This window comes from Mesoplodon mirus, assembly GCF_964341445.2.
Source record: "Mesoplodon mirus genome assembly, chromosome: 14".
Lineage (NCBI taxonomy): Eukaryota > Metazoa > Chordata > Mammalia > Artiodactyla > Ziphiidae > Mesoplodon > Mesoplodon mirus.
In genome coordinates, this window is record NC_138990.1 from 19,993,212 (window position 1) to 20,015,723 (window position 22,512).

The window sequence follows — 22,512 nt, forward strand, 5'->3', positions numbered from 1 at the left end:
GATGACATACGTGAGGCACAGTATGAAAAGCAGTTGTTATTTATGGACAGGTTGGATGCACTTGAAATAACTCAAGCCATAATATTTAGGGAAAAGGTTTAATTGAAGGGGAAAAAAAATCGATGTTGAATGTTTTGCAGTAGGCAGCTCATAAAAATTTCTACTAGCTTCTTAAAGTCACACACACAAAATGCCCCTGGAGACGGGGTTCTCCATATTGGGGTCTATGGGGTCCATGACTGTACACCCCCGCTGTGCACGTTCAGCTGGAGTGACTTTCCAAACCACCCTGCCCTGTGTGCTAGCCGGTGTTCCCTCCCACTTCCGCAAGGACCTTGGCCTTCCTGCTCGCCTGGGTACACATGCAGCTCCACTCTGATGTGGTCCTGGGTGACTCTCCTTACTTGCTGCTTGTTGGTGATTATGGGGGCTCAGGAGTAGTGAAGCCTGGACCTGGGAGGTGGGAGCCAGGAATCACCTTCACCTGCACTCACTCAACCACGCAGGATCCCAGGCCAGGAGAGTCTTTGAAGGAAGTACCTGAAATGGGGAGACCCCATCGACAGAGCCATCCCTACCCTGGGCTCCTGGGGACTGCGCCGTGGACCCCTCCTCCAGCCTCTACCACCTCTCAGACCAGGATCCTTTCTTCCTCAGACACTCAGTGGCTCTGATTCCAAACAACCTGTCAGGTCCTCTAGTTTGCTCACTTCTCCTGTCTGTTTCATCCCAGCACTCCCAAAATGAGACTTGCCAATTTTCCCTGAAGACTGTGCTTCCCTTAGAGCCGTCTGGAATTTCTACAACAGGGGCTCAGAGGCACCCTTTATTTGGGGTGATGGTGGGAGGAAAAGACTTGCTGCAGCATTTGTATAGAAAGCCCTTTATCTAAGACGGAGACACCGCTAATTATCCATGTCAGAGAGTGGGTTGATTCCCAGTGGAGATTTGAGGGAACTGGTGACATCCACAATACAGTCCTTAAAATGTGCATTTCCACTAGTTTGGAGACATTCTTTAATATTTTATCTCAGCAACTAAACAGATCACTAAGCTGCTAAAGATAACGAAGTGGAAACCTCACGGGAAATATTTGCCATGTGAATACCCAGTGATTTCCAAGTCATTCTCAGTTTTATTACTAGTAGTTTAAGCACTTTCACTTTTAATTTCCACTCATTTTTAATGAAATCGCTGGGATGCAATAAGGTAAAAAGAAAAATAAAGGAGTTAGCCTGGCTTTGCCACTGAAATGTAGGTTGGCCAGTAAGGGCTGAGAATGTTCATTTGTCGGCTGACACGGGCTCATGCCCAAATGTGCATAAGAAAGAAGGTTTAAGTGCCAATGGAAATGGACAAAAAGGCAGGTTGTAGGAGAGCTGAAGGCCACCACTAATTCATTCACTCATGTTTCAGCCACTGGGCTTAGGGAGGTAAAAGGAGGTTTGTCACCTGTCCTTGGGAGTGGGCCCCATGTCCCCTGGGTGAACCAGAGGGGACAGAAACTGGCCTGGAGGTAGGGGTGATGTTAACGCAAGTTCGTGTGCCTGACGCCAAACAAACTGAAACGTCAGACTTTGGAGCAGAGAAAGGTTTATTGCAGGGCCATGCAAGAAGACCGGTGGCTCATGCCCTAAAAAGCCCAAACTCCCCAAAGGGTTTCAGAAAAGCGCTTTTATTTTTATTAAAAAATTATTTTTTATTGGAGTATAATTGCTTTACAATGTTGTGTTAGTTTCTGCTGTACAACAAAATGAATCAGCTGTACGTATACATATATCTCCTCCCTCTTGAGTCTCCCAAAGCCCGTTTAAAAGCCAGGTGAGGGAGGGGTGTTGGAGGGTCTGTGATCAGCTTGTGCACAATTCTCTGGCTGATGGTAAGGTAACAGGACGGTGTCACAGGGGTTCACATGATCAGTCTTGGGACTTCCCTGGTGGTCCAGTGGTTAAGACTCCGTGCTCCCAATGCAGGGGGGCCAGGTTCGCTCCCTGATCAGGGAACTAGATCCCACATGCCCCGCATGCCGCAACTAAGACCCTGAACGGCCAAATCAATAAATATTTAAAAACAAAACAGAACAGACTTCCGGGTAAGATGGCGGAAGAGTAAGACGCGGAGATCACCTTCCTCCCCACGGATACACCAGAAATACAGCTACACGTGGAACAACTCCTACAGAACACCTACTGAACGCTGGCAGAAGACCCCAGACCTCCCAAAAGGCAAGAAACCCCCCACATACCTGGGTAGGGCAAAGCGGAGAGATCCCCACACAGGATCAGTGCCGAGCGGCACTCACCAGCCCGAGAGGCTTGTCTGCTCGCCCGCTGGGGCGCGCAGCGCTGGAAGCTGAGGCTCGGGCTTCGGTCAGAGCGCAGGGAGAGGACTGGGGCTGGCGGCGAGAACTCAGCCTGAAGGGGGCTAATGTGCCACAGCTAGCTGGGAGGGAGTCCGGGAAAACTCTGGAGCTGCCGAAGAGGCAAGAGACTTTTTCTTCCCTCTTGGTTTCCTGGTGCGCGAGGAGAGGGGATTAAGAGCGCTGCTTAAAGGGGCTCTACAGACGGGCGCGAGTCGCGACTGAAAGCGCGGAGCCCAGAGACGGGCGTGGGACGCTGGGGCTGCTGCTGCTGCCGCCAAGAAGCCTGTGTGCGAGCACAGGTCACTGCCCACACCGCCCTTCCGGGAGCCTGTGCAGCCCGCCACTGCCGGGGTCCCGGGATCCAGGGGCGGCTTCCCTGGGAGAACGCACGGCGCGCCTCGGGCTGGTGCAACGTCACGCCGACCTTTGCCGCTGCAGGCTCGCCCCGCACTCCGTGCCCCTCCCTCCCGCCCGGCTTGAGTGAGCCAGAGTCCCCGAAGAGGCTGCTCCTTTAACCCTGTCCTGCCTGAGCGAAGAACAGACGCCCTCCGGCGACCTACACGCAGAGGCGGGGCCAAATCCAAAGCTGAGACCCAGGAGCTGTGAGAACAAAGAAGAGAAAGGGAAACCTCTCCCAGCAGCCTCAGAAGCAGCGGATTAAAGCTCCACAATCAACTTGATGTACCCTGCATCTGTGGAATACATGAATAGACAACACATCATCCCAAATTGAGGAGCCCGGAGTCAGTGCTGTGCCTCTGAGGTGGGAGAGCCAACTTCAGGACACTGGTCCACAAGAGACCTCCCAGCTCCACATAATATCAAACGGCGAAAATCTTCCAGAGATCTCCATCTCAACACCAGCACCCAGCTTCACTCAACGACCAGCAAGCTACAGTGCTGGACACCCTAAGCCAAACAACTAGCAAGACAGGAACACAACACCACCCATTAGCAGAGAGGTGGCCTAAACTCATAAAAAGTCTGCAGACACCCCAAAACACACCACCAGACGTGGACCTGCCCACCAGAAAGACAAGATCCAACCTCATCCACCAGAACACAGGCACTAGTCCCCTCCACCAGGAAGCCTACACAACCCACTAAACCAACCTTAGCAACTGGGGACAGACACCAAAAACAACGGGAACTACGAACCTGCAGCCTGCAAAAAGGAGACCCCAAACACAGTAACATAAGCAAAATGAGAAGACAGAAAAACACACAGCAGGAGAAGGAGCAAGATAAAAACCCACCAGATCTAACAAATGAAGAGGTAATAGGCAGTCTACCTGAAAAAGAATTCAGAATAATGATGGTAAAGATGATCCAAGATTCTATTTCCCAGATCCAAAATCTTGGAAATAGAATAGACAAAATGCAAGAAACAGTTAACAAGGACCTAGAAGAACTAAAGATGAATCAAGCATCGATTAAAAACACAATACATGAAATAAAAAATACTCTAGATGGGATCAATAGCAGAATAACTGAGGCAGAAGAACGGATAAGTGAGGTGGAAGATAAAATAGTGGAAATAACTGCTGCAGAGCAAAATAAAGAAAAAAGAATGAAAAGAACAGAGGACAGTCTCAGAGACCTCTGGGACAACATTAAACGCACCAACATTCGAATTATAGGGGTTCCAGAAGAAGAAGAGAAAAAGAAAGGGACTGAGAAAATATTTGAAGAGATTATAGTTGAAAACTTCCCTAATATGGGAAAGGAAATAGTTAATCAAGTCCAGGAGGCACAGAGAGTCCCATACAGAATAAATCCAAGGAGAAATACGCCAAGACACATATTAATCAAACTGTCAAAAATTAAACACAAAGAAATCATATTAAAAGCAGCAAGGCAAAAACAACAAATAACACACAAGGGAATCCCCATCAGGATAACAGCTGATCTCTCAGCAGAAACTCTACAAGCCAGAAGGGAGTGGCAGGACATACTTAAAGTGATGAAGGAGAAAAACCTGCAACCAAGATTACTCTACCCAGCAAGGATCTCATTCAGATTTGATGGAGAAATTAAAACGTTTACAGACAAGCAAAAGCTGAGAGAGTTCAGCACCACCAAACCAGCTTTACAACAAATGCTAAAGGAACTTCTCTAGGCAAGAAACACAACAGAAGTACAAGACCTACAATAACAAACCCAAAACAATTAAGAAAATGGGAACAGGAACATACATATCAATAATTACCTTAAATGTAAATGGACTAAATGCTCCCACCAAAAGACACAGATTGGCTGAATGGATACAAAAACAAGACCCATATATATGCTGTCTACAAGAGACCCACTTCAGACCTAGAGACACATACAGACTGAAAGTAAGGGGATGGAAAAAGATATTCCATGCAAATGGAAACCAAAAGAAAGCTGGAGTAGCAATTCTCATATCAGACAAAATAGACTTTAAAATAAAGACTACTAGAAGAGACAAAGAAGGACACTACATAATGATCAAGGGATCGATCCAAGAAGAAGATATAACAATTGTAAATATTTATGCACCCAACATAGGAGCACCTCAATACATAAGGCAAATACTAACAGCCATAAAAGGAGAAATCGACAGTAACACACTCATAGTAGGGGACTTTAACACCCCACTTTCACCAATGGACAGATCATCCAAAATGAAAATAAATAAGGAAACACAAGCTTTAAATGATACATTAAACAAGATGGACTTAATTGATATTTATAGGACATTCCATCCAAAAACAACAGAATACACATTTTTCTCAAGTGCTCATGGAACATTCTCCAGGATAGATCATATCTTGGGTCACAAATCAAGCCTTGGTAAATTTAAGAAAATTGAAATTGTATCAAGTATCTTTTCTGACCACAATGCTATGAGACTAGATATCAATTACAGGAAAAGAGCTGTAAAAAATACAAACACATGGAGGCTAAACAATACACTACTTAATAACGAAGTGATAACTGAAGAAATCAAAGAGGAAATTAAAAAATACCTAGAAACAAATGACAATGGAGACACGACAACCCAAAACCTATGGGATGCAGCAAAAGCAGTTCTAAGAGGGAAGTTTATAGCAATACAATCCCACCTTAAGAAACAGGAAACATCTCGAATAAACAACCTAACCTTGCACCTAAAGCAATTAGAGAAAGAAGAACAAAAACATCCCAAAGTTAGCAGAAGGAAAGAAATCATAAAAATCAGATCAGAAATAAATGAAAAAGAAATGAAGGAAACGATAGCAAAGATCAATAAAACTAAAAGCTGGTTCTTTGAGAAGATAAACAAAATTGATAAACCATTAGCCAGACTCATCAAGAAAAAAAGGGAGAAGACTCAAATCAATAGAATTAGAAATGAAAAAGGAGAAGTAACAACTGACACTGCAGAAATACAAAAGATCATGAGAGATTACTATAAGCAACTCTATGCCAATAAAATGGACAACCTGGAAGAAATGGACAAATTCTTAGAAATGCACAACCTGCCAAGGCTGAATCAGGAAGAAATAGAAAATATGAACAGACCAATCACAAGCACTGAAATTGAGACTGTGATAAAAAATCTTCCAACAAACAAAAGCCCAGGACCAGATGGCTTCACAGGCGAATTCTATCAAGCGTTTAGAGAAGAGCTAACACCTATCCTTCTGAAACTCTTCCAAAATATAGCAGAGGGAGGAACACTCCCAAACTCATTCTACGAGGCCACCATCACCTTGATACCAAAACCAGACAAGGATGTCACAAAGAAAGAAAACTACAGGCCAATATCACTGATGAACATAGATGCAAAAATCCTCAACAAAATACTAGCAAACAGAATCCAACAGCACATTAAAAGGATCATACACCATGATCAAGTGGGGTTTATTCCAGGAATGCAAGGATTCTTCAATATACGCAAATCAATCAACGTGATACACCATATTAACAAATTGAAGAAGAAAAACCATATGATCATCTCAATAGATGCAGAGAAAGCTTTCGACAAAATTCAACACCCATTTATGATAAAAACCCTGCAGAAAGTAGGCATAGAGGGAACCTTCCTCAACATAATAAAGGCCATATATGACAAACCCACAGCCAGCATCGTCCTCAAAGGTGAAAAACTGAAACCATTTCCACTAAGATCAGGAACAAGACAAGGCTGCCCACTCTCACCACTCTTATTCAACCTAATTTTGGAAGTTTTAGCCACAGCAATCAGAGAAGAAAAGGAAATAAAAGGAATCCAAATCGGAAAAGAAGAAGTAAAGCTGTCACTGTTTGCAGATGACATGATACTATACATAGAGAATCCTAAAGATGCTACCAGAAAACTACTAGAGTTAATCAATGAATTTGGTCAAGTTGCAGGATACAAAATTAATGCACAGAAATCTCTGGCATTCCTATATACTAATGATGAAAAATCTGAAAGTGAAATCAAGGAAACACTCCCATTTACCATTGCAACAAAAAGAATAAAATATCTAGGAATAAACCTACCTAAGGAGACAAAAGACCTGTATGCAGAAAATTATAAGACACTGATGAAAGAAATTAAAGATGATACAAATAGATGGAGAGATGTACCATGTTCTTGGATTGGAAGAATCAACATTGTGAAAATGACTCTACTACCCAAAGCAATCTACAGATTCAATGCAATCCCTATCAAACTACCACTGGCATTTTTCACAGAACTAGAACAAAAAATTTCAGAATTTGTATGGAAACACAAAAGATCCCGAATAGCCAAAGCAATCTTGAGAACGAAAAATGGAGCTGGAGGAATCAGGCTCCCTGACTTCAGACTATACTACAAAGCTACAGTAATCAAGACAGTATGGTACTGGCACAAAAACAGAAAGATAGATCAATGGAACAGGATAGAAAGCCCAGAGTTAAACCCACGGACATATGGTCACCTTATCTTTGATAAAGGAGGCAGGAATGTACAGTGGAGAAAGGACAGTCTCTTCAATAAGTGGTGCTGGGAAAACTGGATAGGGACATGTAAAAGTATGAGATTAGATCACTCCCTAACACCATACACAAAAATAAGCTCAAAATGGATTAAAGACCTAAATGTAAGGCCAGACACTATCAAACTCTTAGAGGAACACATAGGCAGAACACTCTATGACATAAATCACAGCAAGATCCTTTTTGACCCACCTCCTAGAGAAATGGAAATAAAGACAAAAATAAACACATGGGACCTAATGAAACTTCAAAGCTTTTGCACAGCAAAGGAAACCATAAACAAGACCAAAAGACAACCCTCAGAATGGGAGAAAATATTTGCAAATGAAGCAACTGACAAAGGATTAATCTCCAAAATTTATAAGCAGCTCATGCAGCTCAATAACAAAAAAACAAACAACCCAATCCAAAAATGGGCAGAAGACCTAAATAGACATTTCTCCACAGAAGATATACAGACTGCCAACAAACACATGAAAGGATGCTCAACATCTTTACTCATTAGAGAAATGCAAATCAAAACTACAATGAGATATCATCTCACACCAGTCAGAATGGCCATCATCAAAAAATCTGGAAACAATAAATGCTGGAGAGGGTGTGGAAAAAAGGGAACACTCTTGCACTGCTGGTGGGAATGTGAATTGGTACAGCCGCTATGGAGAACGGTATGGAGGTTCCTTAAAAAACTACAAATAGAGCTACCATATGACCCAGCAATCCCACTACTGGGCATATACCCTGAGAAAACCATAATTCAAAAAGAGACATGTACCAAAATGTTCATAGCAGCCCTATTTACAATAGCCCAGAGATGGAAACAACCTAAGTGTCCATCATCGGATGAATGGATAAAGAAGATGTGGCACATATATACAATGGAATATTACTCAGCCATAAAAAGAAATGAAATTGAGATATTTGTAATGAGGTGGATAGACCTAGAGTCTGTCATACAGAGTGAAGTAATTCAGAAAGAGAAAGACAAATACTGTATGCTAACACATATATATGGAATTTAAGAAAAAAAAATGTCATGAAGAACATAGGGGTAAGACAGGAATAAAGACACAGACCTACTAGAGAATGGACTTGAGGATATGGGGAGGGGGAAGGGTAAGCTGTGACAAAGTGAAAGAGCGGCATGGACATATATACACTACCAAACGTAAGGTAGATAGCTAGTGGGAAGCAGCCGCATAGCACAGGGTGATCAGCTCGGTGCCTTGTGACCGCCTGGAGGGGTGGGATAGGGAGGCTGGGAGGGAGACACAAAAGGGAGGGGATATGGAAACATATGTATATGTATAACTGATTAAATTTGTTATAAGGCAAAAAAATTTAAAAAAAAAACTTAAAAAAAAAAGTTTCAAAAAAAAAAAAAAAAAAACAAAACAGAACAAAACATTGTCAGTCCTTCAGCTCCAGGAGGCCTGGGGCCATGTGCTCATGGTCATCAGTTAACACCTTCCATTGGTTGGAGAGGGGGAGGCTTTTTACATCTGTAACAACAACTCGGGAAATGTGCATCAGATACTGTTATCTGGGTATTTCAGAGAGGAGCTACAGCAGAGGATATGGGGTCGGGGGGGAGGTCTGTCCCGGGAAGGCCCCATGGGGTCCCGCTCGGTTACAGTGAGAGGTGAATAGGTCAGAGTGAAGGTGAAATACAGGTGCTGCGCCCCACATTACCTTTTGGTTCACCTTCCTGTAATGATTGAGCTGGCCACAAACCCCACTTCCTTTGGTCTCTCGCCTCAAACACCGTAAGTCTCCCCATGAGAAAGGGCAGGGTAAAGGCCGAGTCACATCAGTTAAAGGGTCCGGGGAGGGCTGGTCTTTTCCCAAAAGACTGAGATGCAGATACACAAGTGTAAGTGCTTGGCACGCTCTGTGGTTCCCCGAGGCACTGTCTGACTAATGTGGGGAGTGGGCAGCGGAGCCCCTGTCCCTTTGTGCCTCCTGCCACACCCCATGCCCCACCCCAGTGACTCACAAGGCTTCCTGCTGGGTCCCAGGCCACTGACCTTTCCTCAGCTCTCCATCCTGCTTCATATTTATAAACTTTCCATCAACACTCATTTGTGTGGTTGATTTATCCAGGGCTGTGTCTGGAAAGTTAAGAAAGTGGATAATTCCTCCCTGGTTTCCTTTTTAGAGACTATTCTATAGGTGACAAAGCCACAACATCTGGAATAAGTGACGGGCTGTGTTGGGTGGTGACCCGGGCTCTCAGAGCGGCAGGACATTGGGCCTGAACTGCTGCAAGCCACAGATCTCAAAAGGAATTCTTCTGGGGCCCTTCAAGGAGGGAAACTCTGTGTGCACCCATCCCTTCTCTCTTTCCGAACCCAGGCAGCTTGTAAGGGATGCTGACATTGTCGTAGTGAAACCGAACCCTCGTCCTGTCCTCCTCGTCCTCCACTGAGAGGAAGGGGGAAGCAGACCTTGTAGCCCTGGGTCTTGTCCTGAGTCACCTCTCCCCAAAGGCTCTTTTATTGGTATTACTATTTTTTAACTCAAATCCACAAAATCGAGAAAGCCAGCACAATGCCTGCCTGTGAGCGGTAAAGGGAAGTGCGGAATCCATAATCTGCATGTTTGCCGGCACAAAACCAATCCATTTAGGTAGGTTTTTCAGTAATGTGTCTATTTTTTTCCTAGATAATCTGTTGGTTTGGGTTAACCACTGACTCAAACTCTGACAAAACACAAAAATTAGCTCTTTTCTACTTTGGCAGGGTATAAACAAGCTGCTTTAATATGACAAGCAGCTGTTTTGTTTTTCCTGCCTTTCTTGACTGCTGTGGAAGGGTTTGCATTTTAAGCTGTCTTTGTCAGAGGCTCTCTTATTAATGACAGTGGCCACTGCTCACCTTTGGTGCTCTAACCTAACCAGAGCTGACACTTATCTGCAAGGACCAAAAAGCTTTACCGAAGGAGAAGGGAGAGCAAGAGAAAAGGGAATCCACCGGGAGACACCATCAGATGATCAGACCACAAGGTGGAGGTTTTCTTGTCTTTATCAGGAGGCTGCCCAGCCCCCATCTCCCACTCCCCTCGGAAGACGCGAAAGTGCATCTTTTCGGATTTCAGGCCCAAAATGGGGCCAAGGGGGTTAGGAATGCACTCACACCGGCCGAAACAGGCGGCACTAAAGTGTTCTGCTGGATGGATCGTGCTGCGTTTCGTTGTCTCATCTTCTCTGCCTGCTTCCAATTTCCTGCTCCAGGAGGGGCTGGGGGTGGGATTCTGGAGACCCAGCTGGGCTCAACCACAGAGGAGAGTTGGATGGGGTGAGAGCCTGGGGTCTCGGTGGACAGGAAGCCTGTGTGTATGCCCCTTCCCCTCTGTGTCCACAGTGAAATCATAATCTATAACTGTTGCAAATATCAGCAGACCAGGAAGAAAATTTCATTCTCAATTTTGAAATATAAATAATAGTTTTATTTGTTGAGCACTCATGAAAGTGATCAAAATTCTTTTTTATCCATTGAGAAAATTAAAACCTATTTCTATTACATCTAAGTAACCAGCTGGTCACCATTTAAGATAGTTATACCTCGGTGCTGGTGTCAACTGAAAAACTGGCAAAACCCAAAGTGTGGTTACATTTACAGAAAAATGTGAGGATAATGTGTAAAAGAAAAACTTTTCCCCCTTACTCAGTGGATGTATTATTTCTTAACCTGCATCACTGGCATCTACTGTTTTATCGATTTATTCATGTTCCTGAACTTACCTGGAAACCCCTGGGGATGGAAGATTTATATGGTGATGGTGCTGTGGTTCCCGCGGGCCCTCTGACCCCCATTTCCCCCCATTTCCCTCTGTTTTTAGGGCTGCATCAGCGGGATTTACTCGCCTTCCCCCCAGACACCACCATCTCTGCCGTCACTCCCCTTAGCATCTTTCTGGAAAATAAAAACATTAATAAGGACCGGGGCTTGGGCAGGGGCTGGATGATTTTTCAAAATATCTATCAAACATGGACAGCCCCCCAGACCAAGCCACGTGCAAGACAGACCAGGGCTGCAGAGCCTGGATTCCCAGGATTTGGCTGAAGGACTCGCATCATCTACAAGCAGCTTTCACATTTTTTAAACTGAGAACTACAGAATCAGTTATATTTTACATTGCAACCCAGTAAGCACACGCACGCACATGAAGAATGAAAACAAAATTCTGTTCTATTATCGGTTCTATTCTATTCTGTCTAGTTTTGCTCAATTTTTTCGAAATGTGGAGCCCAGTCCCTCGATTGTTTAAGGACCCACCTACATGTTTCCAAAGCAATTAGACAAACACAGATCCAGCTTCCCAGCCTGTGGGTCACTACGCAGGAATGATAGTCCGCTTTCTTCAATCAACAGGCTTTATCAGGTACAGATTTTGGCTCCTCTTTGATTGCCTAACTTCTGGGTCAATTCGTTTTATTTGTTGTTTTGTGACCACAGGGCAGGAGAAGTCTTCCCAACAGCCAAGTGAACAGAACTTCCTGCCTATGTAACAGGATGACATCAAGAGGAAAAGAAAGTAGCCCCGTGGGTGAAGAACCTTGTGAAAGAAAAAAACATTTCCTCTCTGGAGACCCAGGGAAACCGAGGTTCACTCCCCAACTTGGAGACATCAGAGGACACGTGGGTCCTCCCCACGGCGCCACTGCGCTCTCTGCTGGTGGCCAAGACGCTGCTCTCCATCCCTCGGCACGGAACCCCCCGGGCCAGGGGCCGCATCGCTGGGCCAAGAACGCATCCTCATCTTTGCTGGCGCTCGCGCGCAGCCTGTCAGGGTCTCCACCTTAAGGCCAAGAGTCTCTTTCTTCTTCTTAGGCTGTGGCAAACGTTGAGAGAGTGCCATTTTCTAAATCTGTCACTGTGTTCCTAATCCTTGGGCCTCCGAGACGGCAGCCATCTTCCACAAACTGTGATGGGGAACAGGAGGTCCTGATTATATGCCCACAAGGCAGGGGTCTAAGGTGGTGGTTCCATAAAGGTAGCCCTGCCATCAGACTGCCTGGATTCCAGTCACAACTCCACCACCTACTAACTGAGTGCATTTGCTCAACGGGTGACTTCTTAGCTTCTCAGGCAAGTCACAAACCCTGTGCCTCAGTTTCTTCCTCTGTAAAAAGGGGATAATAAAAGTACCTACCTTGTAGGATAACCAGCAAGTAAAATGCTTCTTGGTACCTAGCAATACCTCAGTGAACATTGGCTTTTATTATTATTATATTGTAATAATTAATATTATTTTTACTCTATTAGTTTGCACTTATTATTTTTGTTACTACAGTAATGATGACGAAGATGAAAGGTAACATTTATGGTGCACTCACAACATTTCAGACATTCTTCTGCATGCTTTATACTCATTGATTCATCATCAGCTCTGTGAGGTGGCACCCTAAGGACCTTCCTCACTTTGCAGGTGAGGAAGGAGGCATAGTCTGGTGTTAGAGGGGCTTGGGAGGCAGATAACCTGCGTTCAAGGTAGCTAATCTCTCTGTTCTATTAGCCCAGTGTTCCATCCTTAGAATCCAGATGAGAATAATACTTCCTTGATAAGAGGATGGTACGTATTAAATGCAATATGTGGAAGGCACTTTAAGCCCTAGACAAAATGGCTAGTTGGTATTACTGTGAATATGGTAAACCCAAGGTTACCTTATGTCACTGAGTACATATTTAGAGTAGTTCCACCTTAAGAAAAACCTGATTCTACTAAAAAATATATAAGCTCATGAATTCAGAGAGTGATTATATTTTTGCTTTTTTAGTGAAAGTATAGAGTACAGGGCTCGTTTGATGAGTGACTCTCAAAGTTTATATGAATCAAATTAAAAAAACACGAAACCACAAAACACTGAAAACATAGAGATGTATCTTATATTGGATCCAAACAAAGGAAAGGAAGGACATATTTTACTACATAATCGCAAGTAAAATAGAAAAATGTAGAATAAACTGAAAAAGAATGTGAACAAGCATATGAAAGATAAAGGTTGCCATTCTTAATGCCCCCTAGAAAATAGGCCAAAGGATAGGAACAGGAAATTCACAAACTAAGGGCTAATTCCTGCAAATGCCTAGTGAGTGAGAAAGTGGAAGACATGGCAACTCACCCGTTGCTACTGGTTGAGGACAGTTACAATGTGCCAGACTCTATGCTAATCTCTTTAATGTACTCTCTCATTTATTACTCTCAGTGATCCTATATTTTCCCCACTTGGAAAACTGAATAAATTAAGGATGTAAGAGATCACCCAGGGGTAACGTAGTTGTAAGAAATGCCCTAGGAAATGTATCACTAAGTGTTTCTTGATGCTGTAACATTACCATTAAATTGTTTGGTGTGATAATAGTAGCGCTGTTATGTTTCCGAAAGAGTCCTTGTGTTTTCGATGTGATACAGTGAAGCATTTATGGATGAAATGCTAAGATGTCTGTCTGAGAGTTGCCTCAGAATAATTCAGTGTAGGGAGAAGAGGGGCCCTTCAGAGGATGGAGGAAACAAGATGGCCGTGAATGAGGCTCATGGGGGCCCATCGTATTATTTTCTCTATTTTTGGATACGTATGAAATCTTCTCCAAAGTAAGCTTGAACATTAAAGTAGTTAAAAAGATTTAAAAAAGAACAACAACTAACTCTCAGACACTTGAGCAAATTTGCCTATGAAAAAAGAAACACATTTTTCTTTTCTAGCTAGGGAAAAAGGCATTTGGTTTTCTTTTGTTTTCAAAATATAATCAGCTTCTTCTTTTCCTGATTATTTACTCATTGGAAAAATTCATAAAAACATGAAATTATTTAAAAAACAATATTTATTAGCATTTTGGTGTATATATGGCTATTTACATGGATTTGATCTTACAATACATATCTAATTGTTCCCCAGTAAAATACTAATATATCAGCGTAATAGCATATCACGGACATAATTACAAGCCAGTAAAATAGAACTATATCTTTTTTTGTTGAAATATAATTGACATAGAGCATTATGCTAGTTTCAGGAGTATGACATAATGATATAATATTTGTATATATTGTGAAATGATCACCACAATATGTCTGGTTAACATCCCTCAACATACATAGTTACCATTTATTTTCTTGTGATGAGAACTTTTAAGATCTACTTTCTTAGCGACTTTCAAATATACAACACAGGATTATTAACTAGAGTCCCCACACACCATTTTTAATGGTTGCATAACATTCCACTGGATAGATGTATTATAATTTTTAAACTAATCCTTGATTTAAGGATGTTTAGGTTGTTTCCAATTGGTTACTTTGGCAAATGTGGTGCATTCATCTGATGATTTGCCTTGAATAGATGACTAGAAATAGAATTTCTAGGTTAAAACATCTGAAACATCCTTCCAAATTCCCCTCCAGAAAGTTTGTGGTTGTGACTCATACCATATGTTGGTTGAAGATGCCAGAGAGTTAAGTATTTATTCTAAGGTGTCCCAGTGAAGAATCTCAGTTTGAGTTCCTATTTTGGTCATAACAATGGGAAATTTCTTGTTTCATATGTTTTTGCATGTTTCAAAAGAGATGATCAACAAGATGGATGGGGTGGGATGTTTTGGGTCTTGAAGGATGCAGTCACACACTTCTCGGTACTGGGGTGCAGCTGTGCAATTCCCAGGCCCGTCTCCCTGGAGCGGGCACCTGTGGGATCCAGTGTGCTATGCTGCTGGAGGCCCTGGAGGGTGTGGTCTCAAGCAGGACTTTGACGTGGAGGCGGGGCCACTCCTGCAGGTTTGGGTTCTGTTGCTGCCCCATCCAGTTGGCTGCATCCTAAACCTTGAGGAGCCATAGTATTGGGATGAGGAGAGGCCTGGGGCTCCAAACGAAGGGGAGTGGCTTCTAGGCTGCCGCTACCGCCACCCACTCTGGTAGCCTAAGTTACTGCCACAACAGCAAGTCACAACCTGACTGTGTTTTCTCCTTTCCCACCCCACCCCAGGTGAGAGAGGCCAATGTCTTTGGGGTCTTTGGTTTCAGGGCCCCGTGGGGAAGGGGACGGAGTTCAGTCAGATAGGCTGCAGTGGTGAGCTGCTCCCCTATGAGGAGTGCGAGCCCCTAAAACTAACAGGAGGCTTGGGCTTTCAGGATGTCCCTGCCCTGCTTTGATGTCACCCTCTCTGAGTTCATTTCACACACCATAGTGGATAGGGCACAGATATTCTTGAGAAGAGATGCTTGGGCCCTTGAGAAGACTATAGGTCTTGTGTGTAAGTATTAATACTACTTGTTGGAATCAATCAACAAAACCAAATCCTTTATTGGGGGAGAGGTGGGTGCACAATAGCAGGATATGTGCTCCTAACCTTTGTGCTTGAAAAACCATTCCCTTCTCAGTTTTCCCCCTTTTTGGTTTCAAGTAACATCAGTCAGCTTGGAAAATCCCCACAAATGACTAACTGAATGAGAGGCAGGCTCTGTCCGTCTCATTCAGGGTGAAAATAAAGCATCCGCATCCCTTCACTCTGACAGTGGCCATGTGTGCCCCCAGGGGGAGTTGAGGGCCTCCAGCACAGCATGGTGCTGGCAGAGGTCGGTGGATGAATGAGCAATGGGAACGTGGGACGCAGGGACATTTACTTTTGGCCTGATGTTCTTTGTATCTATAATCTGAGATTGTGCCAGATTTCCACTGCACTGCTGCAGTGCTGGTCTCCCTTGGGACATTTTGCCCAGTGTGGCTCCCGGGGAAGCGGGGAACTGGTGAGCAGCCCAACACTGAGCGGGAGCCCCTCCCAGGGCTGTGCTTGCCCCGCCTCTCAGGGTGTGGCCAGGGGACCCGGAAGATGTGCTTTGCCTGTGTTCCTAGAAGCCCCATCTTTCACACACACACACACACACACACACACACACACACCTGCTGCAGCCTTCACCTTCCAAACCAACGGCGATAGTCCAGTCTGTAGACACTCAAGAGACCAGGAAAGAGCCCTGGGAGGTCGTTTGGCAGAGCTACTGTGCTCCAACACGTGTCCCAAACAGGACTTTTGTGGTTTTATTGTCATCTTTTACCATGTGTTCATTCAGCAAATGGGCCTCCTACGTAGATCCAAAGATGAACAAGACAGCCCCGTCTGTGCCCTGATGGTCTGTGCAAGCTAGTGGACAGGTGAGGTAGCAACAAGAAGGGGAGAGGAGGGACTTCCCTGGTGGTCCAGTGGGTAAGACTCCACCCTCTGAATGCAGGGGTCCGGGAAGTAGATCCCTTCCCGCATGCATGCCACAACTAAGAAGGTCGCAAGTCACAGCTAAAGATCCCGCAGGCCAAAAATAAATAAATAATAAATAAATAAATATTTTTTTAAAAAGGAGAGGAGATGGGCAGAGGGTGCAGGGGGGTGCCGAGCAGAGGGAGAGAAGAAAAAATCATGGGGGAGAAAGTTAACTGATTGGAGGTCATATATCTTATCTGTATCTCTAGCTATCTGTATCATCTGTAGTATTTTAAATGCAACAAAGGTCACAAGGGGACATGGCTGGCCTGGATGTTACCTTGCTAAATGAAGAGGCTGCGGGGACCCAGCTGTTTTCCACTGAGCACCCCCGTCCCCCATGGTCCGGCTCCCCATGGCCATCAGGCGTCCACGTGGGAAGGAGCTGCGGCCAGAAGCCACTGGGATCCTTGAACAGGGCTGTGGCGTCTGCCAAGCTGGTTGGTTTAAATTAAACCTAAGACTAAACCCTCCACCAGACATGTCCGTTTCGGAGAATGGAGAATAAATCATTTAAAGTGGTTTTCCCTTAGTACTCAGGGAAATTGTCCCGAGGTTGGGGAGGGTGGCGGTAGCTGCAGGAGAGGGGAAGATTCAGCCTTGCTGATGACAGAGAATCTGGGGAAGAATGGCTTGTCCTCAAAGCTGCTGTCCCCTCCTCAGCCCCAGGGCAACCCCCAGCCCCCGAGCCCCGCCCCCAATCACGGCTGGCGGGTCGCTGTGGCGCAGCCCCTCTTGGGAACGCTGCCGACTCTCCTGGGAGGTGGCTACTTGTCTGCTCCCAAGGACAAGAACGCACTGTTAAACCCCCTGCAGACAGCTGCAGGGATGTCCCAGACCCTTAAAGCTGGTGCTGAAGCAGGCGGCCCACGTGGCGCCCGCGATTGCTCCAAATGTCCTGCAGGGGGCATCCTGGCACTTTTTTCTTCAATTTCTAAGGGTTCCTGTAAAGAACTGTAACGTTGATTTGACACAAAGCAATAAAAATCTATGCTAATAAAATACGGGGGGAGAACAGACTGGCTAGCGGATTCTACATTCCTCCTCCTTGTCTCAGAAACACAAGAAACGTCCGTTAGAAACAACTCACAGCCTTAGCTTCTGGTACGGTTGGATGGGTAAGTGTTTTGCTGGTGATTCTTCTAGACATGGACCATCAAGGATGGAAAAGTGCAACATGAAATCTCACTCCATCATCGCAACCACTCCCTAAGACTGGCAGCAGGTGGAAGACAGGTGTCCCCAGGTAACTGAGCTCCATGACTGTGGTACTAAGGTGGTCGCCCCCCACCCGCCAATGCTGAGCCCCCTTCCCCATCAGCTCTCTTAATGAGCACTTGGCAGGATTTGATAGCTTCTTAGTCACTTTTGGTGCTTTGAAGTGTCATTTGGGGTCTAGAGGATGCAGCTCTAGTCCAGATTACGTCATCATTTGAGTCAGAGCCTTTCTGCTCCTCTCTGCCGCTAGGGGGAGATGGGAGCTGAGCCTCTAGTGGTCGGATTGACGGTGGGTGTAGGTCATGCACCCCTCCTCTTGCTCTCTCTCTCCTATCCTAGTTGGAGCAGTGAGACGGAAAAGATAGAAGCCTGTATCCTTGACTGTACATGGTGGCAGCCTCCTTCCTGGGGCATCTCAGTGGCTGTCCTAGCTCGTTGCCCACGGGACTGAAATCTGACTGAAGAACAGAACTATAAACATCCCTCGTAATGCTACCGATTTGTGTTTTAAAAGATATTTTGATTGAGAACAATAAGTTGTTTTTAAGTCTGAGGGTTGAAGAGGAGCAAAATATGCCACCTCAAAATCTGCCTGTTTGGCTTACGGAGTATTTTGAGCTGATTATTTTTAAGAAATGGCAGATACAGGAGAAACTTGGAACAGAGTAGAAATTACCATTTTCTAAGAGATATTTACATTTATAAAGGAAGTCTCCATTTGTAAATCTCCCCTCAGTACCAGGAAGAGGAGGACTCTGAATCACAAGAAACTCATCCAGGGAGAAGGCACCCTTCTGAAATCTGCATAACAACCTTACCCTTGTTTATTGTACTTTTTCTGATAATTTCCCATAACTGGTCCCCGCCCCCAACATCTTTCTTTTGTCTTTAACTGGAGATGATATTTAAGGTGGTGGCTTGGGCCATTTCAGGGAGTTTTACTAAGTTTTCCTGGGTTTCGCCCATATAGCAGAAGGTATACCTGTTGTTAAACTTTTGTTTGTTTTTCTCTTGTGAATCTGTCTTTTATTGCAGGGAGACCTCAGTTACAGAACCTAGAAGAGTAGAGGGAAAATTATTTTTCTTCCCCTACAAGATTAAAACATGAATGTGACACAGATCTTGAAAATAATCTGATTAAGCAATAAACTGAAGTGTTTTCAGCATAAGATAAAATATATCTCCCCCTTGCAATGAAACACCATCTTCAATCTAAGTCTGTTCTTCTTTCATCAATTTTCTTACCTACACATGATTTTAATGTGATGTAGGAAGAGCAGTGAGGATGGGGCACAGGAGGTCAGAGAAAACTTTTGGGAAAATGTGATCCCCAATCAAACTGGAGCCAGAGCATGAAGGTGGAAGGAGGGTGTGGCTGAAACGTGGGTGAGCAGAGCGGGTGATGGAAGGGGGTGAGTGGGAGCCTGGAGCAGGGCACAGACTGAGAGAGGGTTAGGATTTCGTATGTGGATTACATTTTAAATGACTTTTCTGATTATAAATACTCGAGTAAAAATTTGAAAATGCAAAAAAGCACAAGGAAAAACATTCACAATCTTACCATACAGACATAAACACTGTTCATATTTTTATACTTTGTTTTCACACCTAGAAATGCGAGCTATCCCTTACTATTATACTTATTACAATACTTCCTTTCAGCACTTCCCTTGTTTATTCATTCTTTCAACACATTTCTAAAGGTATTTTGATTCGAACTGCTTTGGATTTATGCATTAATTTACATTATGCCTCTTTAAAAACTTGTAATATCTCTCAACTCAATATTTCTTTAAGGCCCCTTCATATAATTTAATAATTTTTCCATATAGGTCTTTGCCCAAGCTTCTTATAGAGTTCCTTCTCAGGAATCATCTTGTATTTTTTTGTTATTGGGACTGTTACTAGTATCTTTTTTCCCTGGTTTTCTTCTAACCGTTAATTCTTAACTAATGGGGTACTGCTGATTTTTGTATTTTTATTTTATAACTGGCCAATTGCCACTAGTTTTAATATTTGGGGGCAGATTCAATTATTTTTCTACATAGATGATCATAACCAAAAATAGTAATAGACTTGTCTTTTTCTTTCCATTATTTATGGTACTTGTTTCTTTTTCTTGTCTAATTGTTAGAATGTCTAGAATTTTATTAATAGAAATGAGAATAGATATGTCTGTATCTTTTAACTTTAGCTATGATGTTGGCTGCTGTTGTTAAGATTTTTAAATTATTTCAGATTCAAATTGTTTTAAGTTTAATAATCTTTCAGGACTAATTTACTAAAAGTTTATATTGGAATGTGCTTGAATTTTATCATGAGTCTTTGGCATATATTACGATGATTATATTCTTTTTCTCCTTTGACTTTTTGATGTGACTAAACATATTAATACATATCCTTGTATTAAACCATTTTTGTATTCCTGAATACCCATTGTTCTCTTATTTGTTAATACATTACATTTATCAAATTTTATTTGGAATTTTCATTTATATTTACAAATGAGATTGATCTTTACTTTTTAAAACTCTGTCCTGTAGAAATTTTGCTGGCTTTATAAAATGAATATGAAGATTTCCATCTTTTATTGGCTCTGGAAGTGTTAACATAGACTGGTAACTCTTTCTTCCCTATAGGTTTGAAGACTTTGCCCATGAAACTATCTGAGTACAGTATCACTTTGGTGGCGATCCTTACATGGTATTTGTTATTTCTGTCACATTTATTGATTAATTTGGTTTTAAAAGTTTTCTTTAATCAATTTTGCTACTTTACAATTATCTAGAAATTGTGGAGACGTCAAAAATTTTAAATTAATTACCATAGAAAGATATAAGTAATCCTCCTAAAAGCACTCATGTCCTAAATGTACACACTGTCGTTCTTTGTTTCATCTCTAACTTTGTTTCCTTTTGCTTTCACTTTTCCCTCCTGCCTTTTGACCGGGCAGAGATGTCTATTTCACCTTCTACCCTCCATACCACTTGGATTTATCAATGCAAACATTTTCTCCTAGTCAATTAATTTCTTTTTATTTTTATCTTTAAGTCTTTCTACCCTTTTTTTAACTTTATTTGTGATTGCTGATTTTTGTAACTTCCCAAGATAAATACTTAATAACTTAATTCAAGTACTTTATTTTTAAGATATAAAGAAATGTCCCCTCAGTACAGCTTTAGCTGTATCCCAGAAGTTTGATATGTGACATTCTTCTGGCTAATATTTAAGTTTTGATTTTTAAGTTTTTTTCTTTCCAGTTTTATTGAGATATAATTGACATACAACACTGTAAGTTTAAGGTGTGCAACATAATGATTTGACTTATATAAATCACGAAATGATTACCACAATAAGTTTTGATTTTTTAAGTCTCAATTTCCATCTTCACCAATTTTAGTGACTTTCTTTTTTTCTAGTGGTTCTTTGTTTGCGTGTAACATTGTTAATTATTTCTAGTCTTATTGCATCATGGCCAGGAGATTTATTCTTTACCATTTACAATACACTAAGTCCCCTACATATGAACCTTCAAGATGCAAACTTTCAAAGATGCAAACATGTGTTCACATGTCCAATCATGTAAATTAGTTCACGTGTCTGGCGTACATTGTCATGTGCGTTCATCCTCTACAAGTGATTGTGCTTTTGTTTACTTTACCGTACATACTGTATAGAGTACAGTAGTACAGTATCTTTATTTCAAGCCCAGGATGTCCGGAAGCAAGCATAAAAACAGCGGTGATGTAGCTGGTACTGCTAAGAAGTACTGTTCTACTGTACTTTTCAAAGTACTTGTACTGTAAGATTAAAAATGTTTATTTTTTGTCTTTGTTTTTCATGTATTATTAGTGTGAAAAGTACTATAAACCTATTACAATACAGTACTATATAGCCAATTGTGTTGGTTGGGTACCTAGGCTAACTTTGTTGGACTTAATGAACAAATTAAACTTATGAACGCACTATCAGAATGGAAATTGTTTGTATGTAGGGGACTTACTGTAGAGTGTTAAATAATGTCTTGCACACATTGTTGTAATCCCATTGGCATTAGAAAGAAGATGATAATTTTCCTGTTACTACTTTGATTCCAAGTTTGCACATTCTCAAATCATTTTACTCACAAATTGCTAAGTACTATGTCCAGCCAAGCATAACATGGACATTGTTCAAAGTGCGTAAAACAGATAACTAGTGAGAACCTACTATATAGCACAGGGAACTCTACTCAATGTTCTGTGGTGACCTAAATGGGAAGGAAATCCAAAAAAGAGGGGATATATGTATACTTACAGCTGATTCACTTCACTGTACAGCAGAAACTAACACAACATTGTAAAGCAACTATACCCCAATTAAAAAAAAAAAGTGCCGTAAGCATACCTGTTGCCAGAGGGCACATGTGAAAGGTACCTTCACTTCTAACCTGTCACTTCCTGTCCCTCACAGCTCAGGGACTGATAAGGGTGCTGTTACCTCAGAAGCATGTGATGGTGGAGGTCTGGGCTACAGAAACCTGCATCTGAGCTCTGTTGTAAGTACAGGGTGGTCGGAATGACGGGGTGGGGATCCATCTAGTGAAGTGCTGCTCTTAAAGGACACATCTGGACTATCACGGGCAAGGCTGCATTCACTGTCCTGGCAAGTACAGTGAGCTGAGGCAGGTGTCCTAGGGCATTCTACACTGTGGACCAGAACCCCCAT